The sequence below is a fragment of the Phascolarctos cinereus genome, unplaced genomic scaffold (genome assembly GCF_003287225.1).
Source record: "Phascolarctos cinereus isolate Bilbo 61053 unplaced genomic scaffold, phaCin_HiC Scaffold_4;HRSCAF=312, whole genome shotgun sequence".
NCBI classification, from domain to species: Eukaryota; Metazoa; Chordata; class Mammalia; order Diprotodontia; family Phascolarctidae; genus Phascolarctos; species Phascolarctos cinereus.
The window spans coordinates 306,561,101-306,578,810 of NW_027555847.1; the positions used below are offsets into that span (position 1 = coordinate 306,561,101).

The 17,710-nt window shown below is 35.9% G+C and overlaps 2 pseudogenes; both read left to right on the forward strand.

The window, feature by feature from the left end:
- The first annotated feature begins 11,636 nt into the window (after positions 1–11,636).
- Positions 11,637–13,871, forward strand: LOC110221958 (E3 ubiquitin-protein ligase Topors pseudogene; annotated as a pseudogene).
- A 171-nt stretch (positions 13,872–14,042) lies between these two features.
- LOC144454131 (E3 ubiquitin-protein ligase Topors-like) lies at positions 14,043–15,089 on the forward strand (annotated as a pseudogene).
- Positions 15,090–17,710: the final 2,621 nt, after the last annotated feature.

Sequence of the window (17,710 nt, forward strand, 5' to 3'; positions counted from 1 at the left end):
AAGGAAACAATTCAAGTACTGTGGAAACACAATCAGGATAACACAAGATTTAGCAGCTTCTACATTAAAGGACCGCAAGGCATGGAATATAATATTCCAGAAGAAAAGAGATAGGATTACAACCAAGAATCACCCACCCAGAAAAACTGAGTATAATCCTTCAGGGGAAAAATCTTCATCATTCAGTAAAATAGAGGACTTTCAAGCATTCTTGATGAAAAGACCAGAGCTGAATAGAAAATTTGAGTTTCAAATACAGGACTCAAGTGGAACATGAAGAGGTAAAAAGGAAAGAGAAATCATAAGGGATTTATTAAGATTGAACTGTTTACATTTCTGCATGGAAAGATGATATGTATAACTCATGAGACCTTTGTCAGTATTAGAGTAGTTGGATGAAAAAAAATATATGTATGTATATGTAGGTAGATAGATAGAGGGCACAGGGTGAGTTGAAGATTAAGGGGTCATATCTGGAGAATAAAATTTAGGGATGAGAGAGGATTATACTTGGAGAAGAAGAAAGGGAGAGGTAGAATGGGATAAATTATATCACAAAAAAAAACAGTGAAGAAAAGTCTCTTACAGTGGAGGGGAAATGGGGAAGGTGAGAGGGAATGAGTGAATCTTATTCTCATAGGATTTGGCTTAAGGAGAGAATAGCATACACATTCAATTGGGTATGGAAATCTGTCTTACCCTACAGGAAAATAGGTGGAGAAGGGGACAAGAGAGCAGGGGGATGATAGAGAGGAGGGCAGATTGGAAAAGGGGGTTATCAGAAATAAATACTTCTGAGGAGGGAAAGAGTCAAAAGAAAGAATAGAACAAATGGGAGAGCAGGATAGGATTAAGGGTAATAGAGTTGGTTTTTCACAACATGCATACTATGAATGTTTTTTGCATAACTGCACAGGTACAACCTATATTGAGTTGCTTGCCTTTTCAATGAGGGTGGGTTGGGAGGGAGGAAGAGAGAAAATTGAAAACCTAAAGTTTTAAAAACATATGTTTAAAAAATGTTTTCAAATGCTAATGGAAAATAAGAAATGCAGGAAATGGGGTACAGAAGTCTACCCTGCCCTACAGGAAAATAGAAGGGGAAGGGAATAACAGAAGGGCATAGAGATGGAAGAGAGGACAGACTAGGGAAAGGGATATTCTGAATGCATGCCATATTGGGGTGAGGAGAGGGGTGAGTTGAGGTGAAAATTTGGCACTCAAAATCTTGTGGAAGTGAATGTTGAAAACTAAAAATAAATAAATTTAAGAAAAAAGAAAATGTAAGCACTTACACTTGGTTAAACTAAGCCACTCTAATCACTTTGAAAGAGCTCCTTTGATGTGAAGTCTGATTGATATTTCATGAGGGAGATGAGTTTGTGGAAGACTAATTTTTACTGAGATGTACACATTAAAGTTTAATTGAAGTTGGGTAAAAACCACAAATTTGAAGGAAAATCATAGGTATACAGAAAAAGAGAAGGAAGTAAAATATGTAAATGATTGCATATTATATATTTTGAGAACTTAATTTATCTTAAATTTATTTATGTCTGTTGATATAAATGTTATGCTAAAATAGCTCTCATCTTTCAAATGAAAGAGAAGAAATTGATAGGTTAGATCATACATTCTAGATTAAAGTTAGAACGGAATAAATAATATTATATGATAATCTGTCTGCTTGTTTCTTTGTTATTGTTGTTGTTTGCCATGCCCTAGACTGCAGCCTTCAAGAGGGCAAGGTTAGCTTCTTCTTTAATCTTTATACCCTTCAAAACCATCACCAGTGTCCATGTGGCAGGGTCTTAGGAAATATTTCTCTTAATGGACCATCATTGCCTTCTCAACCTGTGCAATCCTTTCATAGATCCTCTTTGGGCAGAGGAACAACCTGATATGTTGAAGTCCTTTCTGTAGTTTTCCACATTGCATGATGTTGTTAAATACAAACTACAGCCCATGATGAATCAAGAGCTCTTTCCTCGGGAAGCAAGAAAAATTTGAGACATTTTGTAACAAGAGCAAAGAAAAGAAAGAGAAAAAAGAAAACATTAAAAACACACATAATCACAAGCATACATGTACACACATATGTATACATACACATATGAGCATACATATGAGCATATGTTTGAAATTGTTGAGATGGATATTCCTTCTTGCTTCATGCCCAATTTTAGATTCATAATTCAAACATAAAATAGACCAGGATTTATGTAACTTCTGATAAGTTTACATAAACAAACAGGATAAAAAAGATAATTATTCCACGAAATGTGTAGAGGGAGCCACGTTGTCCCACTGAAACTTTGGGGTGACTACTGCATATAAAATAAAAGTGAACAGGAAGAGAAAAAAATAACATTAATTCCTGATCTTAGCTCTCATCTGTACAATTTTTTGACCTATTCATCTCCATGGAAGTGCTGAGGATATTTCATTTTCAAAAACTAGAGAAGTCCAGAGTTGTTTGGCAGATCTTGGCCAAATCAGCAATACCAGACTTAGAGTTTAGGCTTTAGAGATTAAAATTTGGAGAAATGTGGAATGTTGAGAATAAACTGTGATGAGGTATCTGGCCCCAAGCCCCTGATCCAAGAACCTGGGACCAAAGAACAGAGTAAAATAACATTATTTGTCTGGGAGGGGTCTCACTTTTTTCTAAAGAGTTGGGGCTTGCAATATCTTCCTAGAGTATGAGACTTTTCAGTTCTCAGGACTCCGAGGTAACAATGTGGGAGAAACTGAGGGGAAAGGTTTTTTTTTCTCTTTCCCCATATCCTAGATAAGAATTCCTACATTTTCTGTTACCTTCTTTAGAAGCCTTGTCACTAAAAGAACATAGTCACATCTGCGATTTTCTTGAGGACAGGCAAGGATTTCATCTGCTGGAGTCAATAGGGCAGTGTCTAATGAAAAGTGTTAAGTATAGAAAAGTCTCCTAAGTAGTATCCAGAAGAGCAGAAAGAGACAGTACAGCAGGTAGAGATTATGTGTCTAATTGGGTAGAATTTAGCAAAGAACCATCCAATGATGACTATTAGATTAGTATGGAGCAACACAATGACATTAATAGATGTGAGTTTTGAGTCATAAGAGACTTGAGTTACCTGTAAAAGTATACATCTTGGCTTTACTCATTCCCTATTTACAAGCATCTTCATGTATTTCTGCTCTTCCCACTGACCTTTTGTATATTTATGGAAGAATGTGTAACAGTTTTGTTTTATTGTTATTTTTTTGACTGAGCAATTTTCTTAAATGTCTTTACTTGGAATTAATTGCCTATCACATAGTAGGTATACACACAGAAACACACACATGTAAATACAAATATATACATACATATACATTACATATATATTGACTGATTGATTGATTGATTGGATGTCTATGAAAGTAAACACACTGGTAGAGCTTTACAATATGGTGACCCACAGAGAAACTTGATTTTTGGGAAATCATTCCTAGGGACACTCAGCCTGTGACTTGGTAGTATTAACAAGAGCTCCCATTCTGGACCAGTGCTGGACTTGCAATTAGGACGATAGGGTTTACTGCTAGTGTGACTATTGGCAAGTTATTTAAAGTCTTCATAATCCAGCTCTAGCCTATTTTTCAGGCTTATTCCTTTTTATAGACTCTGTATTCCACACAAACTGCCATACTTACTATTTCCTTAATTAAGCAATACATTGCTCACCTTGATTTCCCATAGTTTCACGCTCATGCCTATGTAACAGCAGAACGGTGGGTAACGTAGAGCATAATTTGGTGCTTTGTATTGATTAGGTGACTGCCAATGTGGAACTCAGTGGATATATACAAAGGGACTAATCCATTATTCTGCTCTCTGTTTTCGACTTTGAAGCACCTTTGATCTTAACCTGGAGAGTGGGATGCAGAAAGAAGAAATCACCATATCCCATCCACCCTCCATTTGGCTCTAAGCATATAGCCCATCTTCCTCTTGTGTTCTTTTCCCCCTGGTCTTGGGCAAATGAGATCTTGTGGTAGATCAATGCCAGACTGACATTGACCTTGTGAATTATGAAAGATCTGAATATACTGGGAGATTTGAGTAGTGGCAAGTACAACATCCCTGGATTATCAGTAGATGACAACAGAGGAAGTTTCTGTATAGAAAAGGTTATCTTCTAAACAGTAGATCAAGGCTGGGTCATTGATTCACTAGCGCATAGTGAATATGCAATGTATGAAATCCCTAGTTAGATGTATTGCAAGACTGTTTTATATTCTGATAAGGCTTGAAATTTTACTTCATCAACTTATTATAACCATATATGTAGATGAAATAACTGAATTCTAGTGTAAGCACTATGTTATGTGTGCTATGATTTTTCAGTTTCCTAATTGTTTTTTTCTTTCTGTGTAGAAGTAAATTTCCTGTACCATACCTGATTTATATTGTACACCAAGTCTTTCTTCCTCCACTTCCCTCTTTAAATTAAGAGGCAGAAAGCTTGTTATAATTATCATCCTTCCTTTAACACATGGATAGTCATATGTTATCCAGCTGATTATTGTGAAAATAAAGACTCTAATTCCATTTTCTACAGAAGTAGTACCTCCATTCCTTACCTAGCATTGAACCCAGCCAAAAAACAAACAAAAAAAGGCCAGATGCAAAACAAGAAGATGCAAATACCCCAAGCATTTATAAAACTTAAATGATTGGTTACATAAATTCCCTTTCTGTTGGCAACGCAACCTTGAGTTTTCTAAATTTTGGTGTTTTCTCCCTCTTTAAATTATCTGGAATTTACTTGATTAAATATATTCCCCAGTAGAATAAGCTTTTTTTGCAGGCAGGTAATATTTCATTTTTCTCTTTGTATCTCCAGGACATGATACAGTATATCACTTGCAGTTAATTGCTTAATAAGAGTTTATTCAATTAAAAAGTCACTTCAATTCAACCTGAGCTTATGTAAGCCAGATTTGATTTTGCCAGGAAGAATCAGCCCCAATAATGTTCTTTAAAACAAGATGGTACCATTTAATCAAATTAAATTAACCTTCAAATAGTGAATATTTATGTTGCTGAACAATATGGAAAACCATATTCTGTTGTAGAAAGCAGTGGGAAGTCCCATGGGTCTTGTTATCATATTAATGATAAATTCTAATTTTCTGACCTTATGCACTAGCTAATAAAGGAACTTTTCCCATTTTGACTGGATTTAAATGCATAGAATTAAAAATAAAAGTTAGTTTGCCACTGTGTGCATTTTAGCCTAGATAAATAAAAGTAATACTTCTGTAAGTTAGTTAAGACAGTTTGAGAATTTGCTTCCAAGCACATGCCAGAAGCCATTAAACTAGATGTTTTAAGAGTTCAAACTACTTCACTCATATGAGTTTGGGTATATGTTCCCATTGAATGAGTTCCACTGTTTTATTGTATTTTAATGAATACACACGCACACACACACACGTCTTTATTAATATTGAACTTGAAAATTCAAAGTTATATTTTAAAAAATGTGTTGGCTTTCATCTAGTAAAGTGAAGTTTAAATTAAAGCAAGTTTAAACTGAAGTTAGTTTCAGTACACATATTTTTCAGCAGGTTATTGGTAGGATTCCATAGGCTAACGGATACCATTAGTATTAGTGGCTAGATTTGTCCAACATTCAATGAAGATGAAAAGAGAAGAAAACACAAGTTCTCAACCAATCATTCAACAAGCATTTATTAAGTGCCTACTAAATGCCATTTTATTAGGCCCTGGAGATACTAATATGAAAGTGAGATAGCATTGTTCTCAAATATATCACATTCTACCAAGGAAATCAGCTGTGTTTAATTAATTAGTCAGTCAAAAAACTATTATGATCACAGATTAATAATGCTAGATTTATATTATATATAGTATATGTATATATACATATATATATATATGTATATGTATATAAATGATTGGGGGAGGGGCTAAGAACTGAGGCAGTAGCAGTACTACTTCTGGTAGCAACTACTACTGCTGCTGCTGCTGCTGTTACTACTACTACTCCTACTACTCTTCGTCACCATCACAACCACCATTAACTGATATCTTTATGTAGCACTTTCAGGTTTTAAGAATATCTGATTTACTTTATCTTTTCTGTGACATCAAACCTGCAAAGTACATACTATGGTTACTATAATTCTCATTTAGCAGCCAAAGAAACTAAGGCTGAGAGAAGCTAAAATATTTGTTCTGGTTCACACAGTCTGCACATAAGTCAGATTCAGACTCAGCTATTCCAGGCCCTAGCCACTGTGTCATACTGACTCTCCTCCGATATAGAAAGCCTTCCCTCATCTCTATAATCCTTTGTGTCCTCCCCATGTTCAAATGGTCTTGTGTTAACTTATCTTTATACCTAACTTATCCTTCAGTAGGATGTAAGCTCCTTGAGGATGAAAAATCTTTCATCTTTGCCTTGATAGTTGCATAACTTAGCAGATTGTAGGAACCTAATAGATGATGGATTAAATGAATTGAAAGGATTCAGCAGACAGATTTGCTTGGAAGGAAAAATAAAAATAAAAGCTCAGGACCCAGTAAAATTCTTACTTGAATTGGTGACAAAAATTTTTATGACTTCATTCTTTGTACCATTATTCACTCTAACTTTCTAGGTTTTCTTGCCATGCAGATTTAGCACTTTAAAAAATCAAGTGAATCAATTAATTCTCATATTTTATAATGCCTAATATGTCATTAATACTTAAATAGACAACATTTGGCAGTTTCTGTTTGAAGTGTAACTTTAGCTTTTGTTAAATTTATGTCTCTTGTAGCATACCCCTGCTTTCAAAAACATTATTGTCCAAAAGAAAGACTGTGTCTTATTGGCTTAGAAACATTAGGTGTTTTTGACATGCTCATATAGCAAGTCACATAGCTGGATTTGAATCCAAGATTTCAACATGCCAAAGTCACACTTTATATTATTATACCATTGTTCTAATTGGTTCATTTCATTGAATAGAAAAGAAAATTGAGGTCCAGGATGTGAAACAGATCTTTCAACTATTTCACAATTATGTCATGTCCTAGGAGAGTTAACTTTTGACACATCTCTCTCCAGGACCCAGACCCACATACCATTTGTAGCTTGATTCATGCCATTCTATCTCTACTTTGGCCATCTCCTCCCAACACTAACCTGTACTCCACCCCTGGGTGCTTTGGCTTTTATATGTCAGATTTTGCTTCATCTCTCTGGGCCAGGCCTTCCTATCAATTCCAGCTTGTTCTGTTTTATTCGCTTTCTAATTCCAGCCACTCTTTATAGTTTCCCCCACCAGAACATAGGCACCTTCAGAGAAGAGACTGTTTTGCTTGCTTGTATTTGTATCCTCAGAGAGGGGTATAGTACCAAACATATAGTAAATATTTAACAAATGATTTCTCAGTCACTTGTACTATTTATCTACATGTCTGAATATTTATCTATCCATCATCATCATCATCATCATCAATTATCTATTGAGCAGCTAAGTGGTACAGTACATAGAGTGTAGGGCCAGGAGTAAATTGAAATCTCACTGTATTCTTGACTTTATTTACAGACTTTTGCCTCTGACTTTGTGGCCCTCTTTTCTGATTGGAGAAAATTCATGATTTTTGTCACTGGAACAACTATTTGAGGAAATGACCAGTTCTGCCATGTTAATTTCTAAAACAGCTCTAGTCTTGACTCTGACCTTTTATATCTTGTCCCACGGATGGTATATATTTTTATCCCACCCATACTTTTTCAGCTCCCTTTTATATATCTTCCTGCATTTGAATATGAGCTCCTTGAAGGCATCCTTCTTATTGTTTGCATTTGTGTCTGAAGAGTTTTGCACACCTAGCACAAAATAAGTACATAATAAATGTTCATTCTACCTATCTATTTATCTATCTATCCACCTACTACCTTTTTGATATCTAAATATTATGAAATTTTATAAGTAGGTAGATCAAAAGAAAACAAGCATTTATTAAAAGCCTACTGTGTGCCAGACACTGTGTAAACACTTTAGAAATATTATATCATTTAATTCTCACAGTAACCATGCAAGGTAGGTGCTACTATTATCTCTATTTTACAATAGGAGAAACTGAAGCAGATAGCAACTTATATGACATGTCTAGAATTTCTGAAACTATTTGGATGAAACATAAAATTGTTAGTCATGTCCAACTCTTCACAATCCCATGGACCACAGCACAGCAGGCCCTTCTATACTCCACTATCTCTTGAAGCCTGTCCAAGCTCATGTTTATTGCTTCCTTGACACCATCTCTCCATTTTGTCCTCTTTTATCCCCTTCTCCTTTTGCCTTCAATCTTTACCAAAATTGGGGATTTTTACAATAAGTCCTGTCTTCTCATTTAGTGGCCAAAGTATTTAAGCTTCATCTTCAGTCTGAATTAATTTCTTTAAATATTGACTGATTTGTTCAGAGACTCTCAAAAGTCTCCTTCAGCCTCGTAATTCAAAAGCACCAATTCTGCATTATTCAGCTTTCCTTATAGTCTAACTTTTACAGCCAAGTATTGCTCCTGAAAAGCCAAAGTTTTGACTAAATGGACCTTTGTTAGGTTGATGATTTCTCTATTTTTTAGCATATGGTCCAGATTTGCCATAATTTTCCTTCCAAGGAGCAAGCATCTTTTAATTTCATGGCTACAATTGCCATCTGTAGTGATCTTTGAGCCCAATGATATAAAGTCTAATGCTGCTTCCCCTTCTTTTCCCTCTATTTGTCAAGAAGTGATGCGACCAGTTGCCATGATCTTGTTTTTTTTTTTAATGTTAAGCTTCAAGCCAGCTGTTTCATTCTCCCCTTTCACCCTCATCAAGAGGCTTCTTAATTTTTCACTTTCTGCCATCATAGTATTATTTGCCAGTATTTCTCTCAGCAACCTTGATTCCAGCTTTTCATTCATCCTGCCTGGCATTTGTCATGATGTAATCTGCATATAAGTTAAATAAATAAGGTGACAATATACAGCCTTATCTTACTCCTTTTGGAATCTTAAACCAATCAATTGTTCCATAAAACATACAAACAAACAAAAACAATAATGACACTCTATAGTTTGTGGAAGAAATAAAATGTAACTTACCTACATGAGAATTAAACAAATAAACTCAGTTTTCTGGCAATCACACTCTAAAACTATGCCAGTAGGTTACTGCATATTTAGACATCTCTGTGTTAGCTCAGCGGTTCTCAAACTTTTTGGTCTCAGAACCCCTTTACTCTCTTAAAAACTGATGACTCCAAAGAACTTTTATTTATTTGGGTTAAATTATTGATATTTATAATATGAGAAATGAAATGGATACATTTAAAATATTTATTTTTAAAATGACAATATAATCCTGTTACATGTCAACAAAAATAACCTATTTTATTTCAAAAGCAATTTAGTGACAAGAGTGGCATTGTTTTACATATTTTTGCAAATCTCTTTAATGCATGGCTTAATAGAAGACAGTTGGATGCTCAAATCTGCTTCTGCATTCAATCTGTTGTGATATGTTATTTTGGTTGAAATAAATTAAGAAAATATGGATTTGCATATATAAAAAGGAGGGATATTTTAACAGGCAAAAAATGTCACTATTGATGTTGTGTTGTTGTTCAGTCATTGTGTGTGTATGTGTGTGTGTGTGTGTGTGTGTGTGTGAATCTTTGTGATTCCTTTTGTGGTTTTCTTGACAAAGATAAAGGAGTCTTTTCCCTTTTCCTTCTCCAGATCATTCTACAGATGAAGAAACTGAGGCAAATGGAGTTAAGTGACTAGCCCATGGCCACACAGCTAGTAAGTGTTTGAGGTGAGATTAGAAGTCAGGAAGAGGAGTCTTCTTTACTCTAGGCTCACACTGTATCCACTGCACCACCTAGCTATCCCTAATATTTTCTTAGTATTATTTTTAAGCTAGTTTTGATTTCCAGGGCACCTAAAAGACCATGGTGATCCCTGGGGGCACACAGCCCACACTTTGAGATTTGTTGTTTTAGTTCTTTGTCTACATCTAGATATCTCTGTCTGCCCTTTTTCCAATCACTGTTCTTTAAAGATCAAATCCTCTTTTTTTTATAAGCATTAGCTCCAGTTTGCTTAAATTCAACTAACTGTAAAACTAAATGAATTCAAAGATGAAGTTAGCAAAAGAAGGTAATTTAACATTTCTTCTATTGGTGAACACTCTGGAAAGCTTCAGTGAGCACACAGTGAAATGAATGATCCAGTGTCTTTCTTCAGTTTGGGATGCAGCATTACTACTGTCAAAGATATCCACACAACATCCAGAATTTCTGCAATACGCTGCCAAAAGTATGGAATGCTCTGGCAATGCAAAGCAGCATTTTGCATATTTGCACTAGGCCCATTGCAGTAACAGCTGCTGAGACAGATTTCTAAGACTTTTTCACCACCCGCTCCCCATGTATTTCTATTGCTGGCACTTCTTTCAAGAACAGAAAATACCAGCTGTTCCTGCCGCTCCAGAAGGCCTTATGCAGAATCCTGTCCTCCCCTAAAATAAATAGTGAAAAAAATAATGGTGACACAAAGCCATGATCCAAAGTAGATGCAGTAGGGAAAGCAGGAACAGCTTTCATTTGCAACTACCACCAGCGCAACATGCGTAGTTCTTTCTTTCTCCAAAACATGGAAGTCCTAATCTTTTCTAAAAATATAAACAAACCTTCCTTCCTTGCTTGTTTCCTTCTTTTCTTCCTTCCTTCCTTGTCAGATGAGGCAATTATTTGCACGGTTCCCAAAAGTGCTGGGGTGGTGGTGGTGGTGCTGGATTTGCTTTCATAAAGCTAACTGAATCAATTGGAAATTCCTGATAAGAATTGCCATTTTGTCTGTTTTCAGGTGAATAGAATTGGAAGTTTGGCATATTTGGCCTCACAGGGATAAATTCCCTATTTGGTGGGATCTTCTGTGAAGAACATGAAGAGAATTTAAATTTTTAAGGACACATGGGCTTGGTGGATAGAATTACAGCTTGTGTCTCCACCTGCTTGAATGCAGGTGGCTTCTTGAGGGTAAAGAAACTGAGGTCCAAGGAAATTAAAGAAGGAAATAAGCACTTATTAAGTGCCTACTATATGCCAGGACACTTTGCTAAGTTACTTTACAAATGTTATCTCACATGATCCTAACACCCATCTTAAAAAGAGGCAACCTATATTCCAAGGAACAGAAGGAAGCCTCATAAAACCCAGCCCTCAGCAACCACCACCCAGTCAACCTGCTTCCCTTCTGTCTGGGCCACTTCCTCCCCAACAGGGGTGCTTTCATAACATCATCCTCTGAGGCTTGGCAGAGAGATTGACAGTTAGGGCTGGCTTGCAGATACAATCTGGTGAAGAGCCTGGGGGGTGGAGCCCATAAACTTCCTGCCTTAGTGGAGAACCCACTATTGGTGACCTGTGCCATATGTCACAAAGGCCACCGCCAGTGTCTCCTCCTTTGCTGGAAGCAAAGATGGGGAGATGCTTATAGAAGTAAAAGGGGAAGAGCTGGTTCATGCCCGTCAGTGGCTGGATCAGCCAAGACCCCAGCCTTCCTTGCTAGGACAGATTCAGAACTCTGAGAGGTAATGGCATCAGCAGCTGAAGAATTTACGGTAGATAACAACTTTTCACCTAAAGCTGGTAACAAGTTGCACAAGGCAGTTCCAGCTGATGTTTCCCCAGAATCCAAATGTCCTATATATGTTTGCAGAAATTTGACAATGTGGCATGTGTTGGCCACTGCTTACGTAGAATCTGTTTCTGCTGTGCACAGGAAGGATAAAAAAACAAAACGAAACAAAAAGGCTGAATATCCACTATGAAAAAAGCCACTTCAGCCTATCTTCCATTCACTGAGGGGAGAAAATGACTTTGGGGAATATTTCCTAAGGCCTCAAATAAGAACATGATCAAGAATTATGTTCAAGGTTCGTTTTCGGGCACCTAGGTGGCACAGTATATAGAGCACCAGCCCTGAAGTCAGGAGGACCTGAGTTCAAATCTGGCCTCAGGCCAAAACACTTGACACTTGCTAGCTGTGTGACCCTGGGCAAGTCACTTAAACCCAATTGCCTAAAAATAAAAAAAAAAGATTAAAAAATAAATATGTTCAAGGCTCTTCTACCAGTACAGATGGGAGAAGATTTTGCTACTACACAACTAACTGAAGAAGGGATAGAAGTGCTTCTGCTTATTTCCAAAGGCATACTTCTCTTTGAAGGACTGAAACACCACCGGATATTGGAGTACTGTTTGAAGGATTATCTATTCCACCAATAGGACCAAGGCAATTCATCCTACCTTGAGATGGGAAGGAAGATCCTGATCCTGATTCAAGAATCAAATGCTATTAATTTCAGGGTGTTATATTGTTTCTGTATTCCTGTTAGACATATTCAATAATGTGTTCACTATAGGGATATTTTAACTGATTTTTTTTTTTCTGTAGAAATCTTGTCTGCTTTCATAGTTTAGTTCCATGGTCAATAGTAAGGCATAGATCTTTAGTCAACATCATTCAGCACATCATCATGAGTAATGTTACTCTCTGTGACCAAGAGAATCAAGCTTTTGTTGATGACTTAAAACATTTTTTTTAAATTCGTTGGACTATTTTTTTTTACATGAGTCTATCTGTTTTGCTTAGTCTCCTTTTAAGGTAGAGGTTTTTCATTAACATGCTAATTTTGACTGAGGTGAATAATCAAGAACTAGATGCTAATGCATTCACTCCTAGTCAAGCTCCATGGGATGATGAAATTCCAGGGCCATCATATTCAACCTCAGAGCAGGTTTATGCAGCTGTGTCTTCCCCCTTTATATATGTCTAACAGTTCAGATGAAGAACGTGTAAGAAGGAGACCCCAGGGGGCAGCTAGGTGGTGCAGTGGATAGAGCACCAGCCTTGAAGTCAGGAGGACCTGAGTTCAAATACGGACTCAGACCAAACACTTGACACTTACTTACTAGCTGTGTGACCATGGGCAAGTCACTTAACCCCAACTGCCAAAAAAAATAAAAGTAGACTCCAGACTCCAATGGGAGTAGACATCAATCAGGACCAAAACAATGATGCTGACTCTTCATCAGATAATTGTATCATTGTTGGATATATTAAAATATTAGTCGAGAGAACCCCAGAACTTGTTGGATTGTGCTCTGACTCAGAAGATTCAGTCTGAGAAAAATTAATCTGTGGAGAAGCCAAATGCCAGATCAAGTGATAGTGATTTTATCAGATGTTCATCTCCACTTTCATTTGTTTCAAAAGATGGGCAAATAAAAATCATTGTAATTCTGATATCTCACCATCTGGTAGGATACTTAGATCAAAAAGGAACAAATGATCGGTTTCATCATCTCTCTGGGACTTAAGCTCATCAGTAACAGTCAAAAAGAGTGTGTTCTCCATGTCATCTTAAACTGTTCAAAAAGAGAGGCAATCAAGATGTTCAGATTCATATTCTTATAGCAAAGATGGGCATGGCTGAAAGAGCTACAGGAAATATCATGGAAAGAGATGGACAAAAAGAAAGTAATCAAGAAGCAGAACTAGTTATCAACTTAAAGATAGAAAAGAAAAGAAGACAGCAAGAACTAAAGATAACAGTTCATTCAGAAAATGCCAAACAATATCATCAAGCAGTGAAAACACAGTTTCTGCAGAGAGAAGCAGATCAAGATCTTGGAGCAGTGGTCATGATAAAAGAAGGTCAAGAAGCAGGAATAAGGAATGATGCTCCTTAAGAAAAAATTATACAAGAAGATATCAATGAAAATTTTACATATGTGTGTGTGTGTGTGTATGTGTATATATATAAAAGTTCTTTTTAGTTGAGGCAATTATGATTAAGCGACTTGCCCAGGGTCACACAGCTAGTAAGGATCAAATGTCTGAGGCAGGATTTGAACTCAGGTCTCCTGACTCCAAGTTTGGAGTTCTGTCCACTGTGCCACCTAGCTGCCCCTATGCATACTGTATTAAAACAGGGATGGCTTTTAGTCATCATATAAGAACTCTATCCAAAGCTCACTATCCTAGAAAATCTTCTAGTCCAGAATTTAGAATTCAGATTTTTTTTTTCATTCAGAAAGTTGTCCATTCAGGACAAAGACTAGAAAGGAAAGTAGTCACAATGAAAAGAGGCATTATTATAATGCAAAGTATAGGTCAAGGAGTCAGTCTAGCAAGCAAGGGATGCATCGATAGGATCTGACCAGGTGAAATGTGAAAAGCCTGAGAGGGAATGAAAGTACAAAATTCAGCACTTGCAATGTATTCATAAAAAAACTGAACAATCTTATGAAGATTTTTCCAAGGGAAAGGGAAAATGTTTTGAAAAATCCTCCAAATTTTGTGAAAACTGCAAAAATGAGAGTTAGACCTTTTTAGATAGATCCAACATGGATCGATACAAGAGGTGGAAAAAGAGGGAATGAAGCCTAAGCGTAGAAATAATTTATGAAGTCAAAACTACTAACAAAACTAAATATTGTCAAAAGTAAAATAAAACATAGAAAAGAAATCATGAATCTAATTCTTTGCAATTTTTTTTCATTTGTGATTCCAATTGAGATCGATAGTGACAAGGAACTAGACATGAAAGAAAATACTAAGTGTGGTAGTCTTGCCACCTTGGTAACTCAGCATAGTTAAAAAAAAAAAAAGGATCTTCCTTTCCTGTCTTGGGACAAATTAAAGAGAAAGATATATTTGTTCTAGGTGATGGAATTACTGTTCTGTACAAGGAATGTGAAATGACACATGTGAATGGTGATTTGGATAATATCACCAAGACTATAGATAATCTTCTACTACTCCAAGAAATATCAACCGGATAGACTTCTACTGTAAGGGAGAGCATCTTTGTTTCTGGTATGGGCAACCTGCACGTGACACAGAATTCATAAAGACAGAACCATTTGTACAATTGACATCTCCAAAGACGTCAGTAACAAAGACTTCTCCAAGAAGACCATCATTGATGCATCTGATAGAGAAATCTCGTATCGGTCCTGAAGAAAAAAAAATATTTTAAACTTAATTAGGATATGTAAAGATACACCCATTTTTCTTTCCTTTAAATTCTTAAAGTGATTTTCAAGTTAAGGCTTTGTAAGAGCATTTTACTTAGAACATGTGCAAAACTCAGATAAGCACTTGTGATTAAAAAAAAACTTACTAACGTTTATTTTAAAATTTGTGTTTTTTTCTAAAAAAATAAAAATAAAAATAAAAAATTCATGCAATACTGGAAAATCTATCAATGAGCAGCCATGAGTAACTTGGCTTTTTGGAGAGTTTTTCTCCTTTTCTTACGAGAATGCCAAAAAATTCCAATACCTCATGAACTTAAGCACTCAACTCTGTAATTCTCAATTCTTGAGTCATGATGAAATGTCCCTTCTCAGATACTATATATAATTTCCAGAGAAAAGGGTTTTTTTTTTAGGAACATAAACCCTTTTTATCTTTCATTATCTTTCTGGCTTTCAATCAACCATCTTTTAAAAGTACTAAGATGTCTGAATAACTCTGAACTGAATAATGGGCTTTTCTACTTGCACTGGCATTAATATACATTCAAAACCACCTCTGCTTTAATGAACCCAAATCCCACTTCTGACACATACTGGCTGGATAACAAGGGCAAATCTTTGACCTCTCTCTGTCCTAGGAAATACTCTAAGATTTTAAATTACTGATGAAATCTGCATTGATGGAAATTTTTTTGAGTCTGTATCATAAGGAAATACACAAATGATGAAATAACTCATGTAAAATTTTCAATTATTCCTATTTTATTATTATGTGCCTGTAAGTTTCAATAAAACTACTGCCTCCCATTTTTCTCTTATTTTCAATTCTTGGGATTCTCACATCCTTCCTCCTTCCAAAGGGAGATGTAAATGTACTAAACCATTTTAAGAGTGCTATAATCATAGGACTACCAGTTTGGTAGTAAGGGAGGAGTTTGTTACCATAAGGTTACACGCTTGATATTATAAATCCAGAAACTTCAAACTCATTGCATAAAATTAAAATAAACATGTAAGTATTTATTCAAACTAAGCTACTGAACATTTTTAGACTTGCCCATCAATAATTATATACTATCTTGATAGCATGCATTTCATTAAATGTGAAATTTTAGTCTTTAAATATCCTCAGAAAAAGTGAATATAATTGATTGATATTCATTTAATTTGCAGTAAAATTTCAGACACTTCCACTTCCTAGCTGTGTCTGTGTAAGCAAGTGAAGCCAACTTCTCTGAACCTCAGTTTCCCCATTTATAAAGTAAATATAATATTTGCAGTACATTTTACAAAGTTGTTGTTTGGAAAGTACTATGTAAACCTTGAAGTTCTGTTAAATGGGGAGTTGAGATCATTATGATTTCTGATATTATTATATTAAAGAAATGTATAAAATAGATGCATAAAGTCTGTAGGCCAGTGGTCCTTGGTGTGACTGAATCTCCATAGAGGGTCTCAAAACTTTTTAAGCTTATATTATGATTTTTAATATGCTGAAACAAACACATTTATGGACTTCCTTTTTCATATGCTTGATAATTCATGCCACATATGAATTTGTTTCTGCCTTTACATTCTGAAGTACAGAATATGAAAGCATGTCAAATATATAAGTTTCTCTATAACAACCTTACAGGGCTTGTTACTGTTGTTCTTTCTCAGAAATGGCCCAATTTCCTATTCCCAGGGGAGTCATACATTTATACATTTCACATCCACGCCATTCGTTCTTGTCTCGAGAACTGAAATATTGACTCTGTACACCATCAGGCTTTGCAGTCACTGTCACATTATATCTGTTGGACAATGAAGGGCTCTAAACAATAGTTCTACAAATTCATGGGTAAGTATTAAAAGGAAGTTTAGAGAATAAAAACAAATTGAAAGCTCTATAGATCTTCTTTAAACATGTAACTACATAACTATCAAAGTTAAAGCAATTTGACAAGATTATCTTTAATGCTTCAGATATTTTATAATGATGGGAAATCAGTCATGAGATGGAGCTCAAGGCATGTATTCATAAGTCTGCATCCCAGAATCACTTACATTTTAAGACATTTACTTGTCACAATGAAACCCTCGAGGCAGAGTGACTTGAGTTGTTACTTTGTAGTATCATCTGGGAGACATTACATTTTGTTATGGTTTGATTACCTTTTAGTAGAAAATGTAGGTCTTCAGGGCAGATAGGTGGCGCAGTGGATAGAGCAACAGCCCTGAAGTCAGGAGGACCTGAGTTCAAATCCAGCCTCAGACCCAACACTTGACACTTACTAGCTGTGTGACCTTGGGCAAGTCACTTAACCCCAATTGCCTAAAAAAAAAAAAAGAAAAGAAAGAGAAAATGTAGGTCTTCAGATTTTCCCTTTCTTCGAAAGAATATAAAATAAGCTGTCAACTTGCTTTTGCTAAGGTCACAATATAACTCTTCCTCTCTTCATTTCCTCTTAGACATTCACATCAGCTACAAAAACTGGGAACAGAGTCTTAAAGATCTGAGGTCTTAGTGGAAATTCCTTTACATAGTGCCCCAGAGTAGTTAAGATATCCCAGAAACAGAGCAGACATTTGCCTGGTAGCCTGTCTCTTGGTGGAATGTGCTTTGCTATATCTTTAA